This window comes from Tasmannia lanceolata, unplaced genomic scaffold, assembly GCF_043159265.1.
Source record: "Tasmannia lanceolata isolate RefF3 unplaced genomic scaffold, GAP_Taslan_0.1 ptg000150l, whole genome shotgun sequence".
Classification (NCBI taxonomy): domain Eukaryota; kingdom Viridiplantae; phylum Streptophyta; class Magnoliopsida; order Canellales; family Winteraceae; genus Tasmannia; species Tasmannia lanceolata.
The window spans coordinates 240,001-245,000 of NW_027518826.1; positions in this window are offsets into that span (position 1 = coordinate 240,001).

Sequence of the window (5,000 nt, forward strand, 5' to 3'; positions counted from 1 at the left end):
GCAACCATGGTCCATTCCCCACTATATGCCATGGCCTTGTGCCCATGGTCTTCACAAGACAGCATCCAAGGCGCCTGAAAGGCCAAGGGAGCCCAACCCAGCAATGCCCAGCCAAGGCCAGGCATTCCAGTGCCTACCCGGGCAAAAACGCCCAAAGCATGCCCCATTCGTTAGCCTATCCAGGCAAAAACGCCCAAAACCAGCCCATTCCAGTGCCTATCCGGGGAAAACGCCCAAAGCATGCCCATTCCTTAGCCTATCCAGGCAAAAACGCCCAAAACCAGCACATTCCAGTGCCTATCCGGGCAAAAACGCCCTAAGCCTGCGCATTCCAGCGCCCCGCAGCATGCCACCCTCCTATAGGGTTTGCGCAACCAACCCGCCTAACCACCAGTGGCAACCAAAGGTGCTGTTAGCGACGACTTCTGAAGACGCAACGAGACGCGACGGGTTTGCGCCCAGACGCGACGAGGCGATGCGGGATCTGCGCCCAACCGTGCCTACACCCGCCGACTTGATGCGGGAGCTGCTGGCCCAAGCATGCCTAGCGTGCAAGGCCTGCGTGCAAGGCTAGTGTGCAAGGCTCGTGGGCAAGGCTAGTGCGCAAGGCTAGTGCCCAAGGTCTGTGTGCAAGGCTAGTGCCCAAGGCTAGTGAGCATGGCCTGTGTGCAAGGCTAGTGTGCAAGGCTTGTATGCAAGGCTAGTGTGCAAGGCTGGTGTGCAAGGCTTGTGGGCAAGGCTGGTGCGCAAGGCTAGTTCCCAAGGGTTGTGTGCAAGGCTAGTGCCCAAGGCAAGTGCGCAAGGCTCGTGCCCAAAGCTAGTGCGCAAGGCTTGTGTGCAAGGCTACTGCGATGGGCCAGTGCCCAAGGCTTGTGAGCAAGGCTTGTATGCATGGCTTGTGTGCAAGGCTAGCGTCCAAGGCTTGTGCGCATGGCTTGTGCGCAAGGCTTGTGTCCAAGGCTTTTGTGCAAGGCTCGTGCGCAAGGCTAGTGTGCAAGGCTTGTGCGCATTGGCAGGTAGCCCACCAGCATGCACGATCCAAATGCCACTCACGCGACAACACGGTGCCAAGCCGGGCATGGTGTGCACTCAAAACCAATCAACGGACAGAGGTCATGCGTCATGGGGGGGATCTAGCAAGGCCATGGGGAAGGTCATGGAGGACCTTGGAAGCAAGCGCAAGACGAGAGCGAATCGAACAAGGGGCCAGGACGGGGCCTTGTGCCCATGGTCTTCGCAAGACAGCGTCCAAGGCACCCGAAAGCCCAAGGGAACCCAAACCCGGCCGACACTTGCAATCGCACATGCTCTCTGCAACACACCATCAATGCCGCCCAACGGGGCCAGCACGAGCAGTCCTCCGCGGTCCCCTGGCCCTGCGCACGTTTGTCTTCGAAACCGAGCATCAATGCCACAGAAAGTGCCGGGGCGCCAGCTGGAGCCATCATCCGCGTTGCCATGGCTCGCTTGGCCTTGGCTTGCCAGGCCCCGACACGAGCAATCGCGCATTTTCTTTGCAACCGACCATCAATGCCGCCCAACGGGGCCAGCACGAGCAGTCATCCGCGGTCCCCTGGCCCTGCGCACGTTTGTCTTTGAAACCGAGCATCAATGCCACAGAAAGTGCCGGGGCGCCAGCTGGAGCCATCATCCGACGTGCCATGGCTCTGGTCCCATGGTCTTCGCAACCGAGCATTCGTGACACCCGCGGGGCCAGGACACCAACCCTTCCGACACGAGCATTCGCGCATGTTCTTTGGCCACACAACGGCGCCAGCACGAGCAAAATCATCCGCGGTGCGGTGGCCTTGCACGGCCTTTTGTCTTTGGAACCAACCATCAGTGCCACGGGAAGTGCCGGAGTCCCGGCATCCGCGGTGCCAAGTCATTGCGCCCTTGGTCTCTGCAGCGGGGCATGCCGGGCACTCCCAACCATTGCAAGCAAGCAAGCAAGCAAGAAAGAAAGTAAGTAAGTAAGTAAGTATTACATATAGGGGCGGGACATGCGGGGAGATCTGCGAAACGTGCATTACGGGGCACACGCGTACCTACCGGGGCATACCGACCCCTATTGGGGCACACGTGTGCATATCGGGGCATACCGGGCCTATCGGGGCACACGCGTACATACCGGGGCATACCGAGCCCTACTGGGGCACACGTGCGCATATCGGGGCGTACCAAGCCTATCGGGGCATACGCATGTATCCCAAGGCATACCGAGTCAATCCGGGCATACGCGTTCATACCGGGGCGTAACGGGCCTATCGGGGCATACTTGGGCATATCCGGGCAAAAAATGCCCAAAACTTGCGCAACCTTGGCAACCGTGGTCCATTCCTCTCTATATGCCTAGCCTTGCCAACCGTGGTCCATTCCTCACTATATGCCATGGCCTTGTGCCCATGGTCTTCCCAAGACAGCGTCCAAGGCCCCCGGAAGGCCAAGGGAGCCCAACCCAGCAATGCCCTGCTATGGCAAGCCAAGGCCAAGCATTCCGGTGCCTATCCGGGCAAAAATGCAATTCCTCTCTATATGCCTAGCCTTGGCAACCGTGGTCCATTCCCCACCATATGCCATGGCCTTGTGCCCATGGTCTTCCCAAGACAGTGTCCAAGGCGCCCGGAAGGCCAAGGGAGCCCAACCCAGCAATGCCCTGCTTTGGCAAGCCAAGGCCAAGCATTCCGGTGCCTAACCTTGGCAACCGTGGTCCTTTCCTCACCATATGCCATGGCCTTGTGCCCATGGTCTTCGCAAGACATCGTCCAAGGCGCCCAAAAGGCCAAGGGAGCCCAACCCAGCAATGCCTTGCTAGGACAAGCCAAGGCCAAGCATTCCGGTGCCTATCCGGGCAAAAACGCCCAAAGCATGCCCATTCCTTAGCCTATCCAGGCAAAAACGCCCAAAATCTGCACATTCTAGTGCCTATCCGGGCAAAAACGCCCACCAGCATGCCACCCTCCTATAGGGTTTGCGCAACCAACCAGCCTAACCACCAGTGGCAACCAAAGGTGCTGTTAGCGACGACTTCTGAAGACGCAACGAGACGCGACGTGTTTGCGCCCAGACGCGACGAGACGATGCGGGATCTGCGCCCAAGAATGCCTAGACCCGTCGACTTGATGCGGGATCAGCTCGCCCAAGCATGCCTAGTGTGCAAGGCCTGTGTGCAAGGCTAGTGTCCAAGGCTAGTGTGCAAGGCTCATGTGGAACGCTAGTGCGCAAGGCTAGTGCCCAAGGCTTGTGTGCCAGGCCCGTGTGCAAGGCTAGTGTCCAGGGCTTGTGTGCATTGCTTGAGTGCAAGGCTTGTGTGCATTGCTCGAGTGCATGGCTTGTGTGCAAGGGTTGTGCGCAAGGCTAGTGTGCGGGGCTTGTGCGCATGGCTAATGTGCACGGCTTGTGTGCATGGCTACCGTGCAAGGCTAGTTTGCATGGCTAGGGTGCAAGGCTCGCATGCGAGGCTAGTGTGCAAGGCTGCGTGCAAGGGAAGCGTGCAGGGCGAGTGTGCGAGGCCACTGTGCACGGCGCCAGCACTAGCGAGCCATCATCCGCGTTGCCATGGCTCGCTTGGCCTTGGCTTGCCAGGCCCCGACACGAGCAATCGCGCATTTTCTTTGCAACCGACCATCAATGCCGCCCAACGGGGCCAGCACGAGCAGTCATCCGCGGTCCCCTGGCCCTGCGCACGTTTGTCTTTGAAACCGAGCATCAATGCCACAGAAAGTGCCGGGGCGCCAGCTGGAGCCATCATCCGACGTGCCATGGCTCGCTTGGCCTTGGCTTGCCGGGCCCCGACACGAGCAATCGCGCATTTTCTTTGCAACCGACCATCAATGCCGCCCAACGGGGCCAGCACGAGCAGTCATCCGCGGTCCCCTGGCACTGCGCACGTTTGTCTTTGAAACCGAGCATCAATGCCACAGAAAGTGCCGGGGCGCCAGCTGGAGCCATCATCCGACGTGCCATGGCTCTGGTCCCATGGTCTTCGCAACCGAGCATTCGTGACACCCGCGGGGCCAGGACACCAACCCTTCCGACACGAGCATTCGCGCATGTTCTTTGGCCACACAACGGCGCCAGCACGAGCAAAATCATCCGCGGTGCGGTGGCCTTGCACGGCCTTTTGTCTTTGGAACCAACCATCAGTGCCACGGGAAGTGCCGGAGTCCCGGCATCCGCGGTGCCAAGTCATTGCGCCCTTGGTCTCTGCAGCGGGGCATGCCGGGCACTCCCAACCATTGCAAGCAACCAAGCAAGCAAGAAAGAAAGTAAGTAAGTAAGTAAGTATTACATATAGGGGCGGGACATGCGGGGAGATCTGCGAAACGTGCATTACGGGGCACACGCGTACCTACCGGGGCATACCGACCCCTATTGGGGCACACGTGTGCATATCGGGGCATACCGGGCCTATCAGGGCATACCGGGCCTATCGGGGCACACGCGTACATACCGGGGCATACCGAGCCCTACTGGGGCACACGTGCGCATATCGGGGCGTACCAAGCCTATCGGGGCATACGCATGTATCCCAAGGCATACCGAGTCTATCCGGGCATACGCGTTCATACCGGGGCGTAACGGGCCTATCGGGGCATACTTGGGCATATCCGGGCAAAAAATGCCCAAAACTTGCGCAACCTTGGCAACCGTGGTCCATTCCTCTCTATATGCCTAGCCTTGCCAACCGTGGTCCATTCCTCACTATATGCCATGGCCTTGTGCCCATGGTCTTCCCAAGACAGCGTCCAAGGCCCCCGGAAGGCCAAGGGAGCCCAACCCAGCAATGCCCTGCTATGGCAAGCCAAGGCCAAGCATTCCGGTGCCTATCCGGGCAAAAATGCGATTCCTCTCTATATGCCTAGCCTTGGCAACCGTGGTCCATTCCCCACCATATGCCATGGCCTTGTGCCCATGGTCTTCCCAAGACAGTGTCCAAGGCGCCCGGAAGGCCAAGGGAGCCCAACCCAGCAATGCCCTGCTTTGGCAAGCCAAGGCCA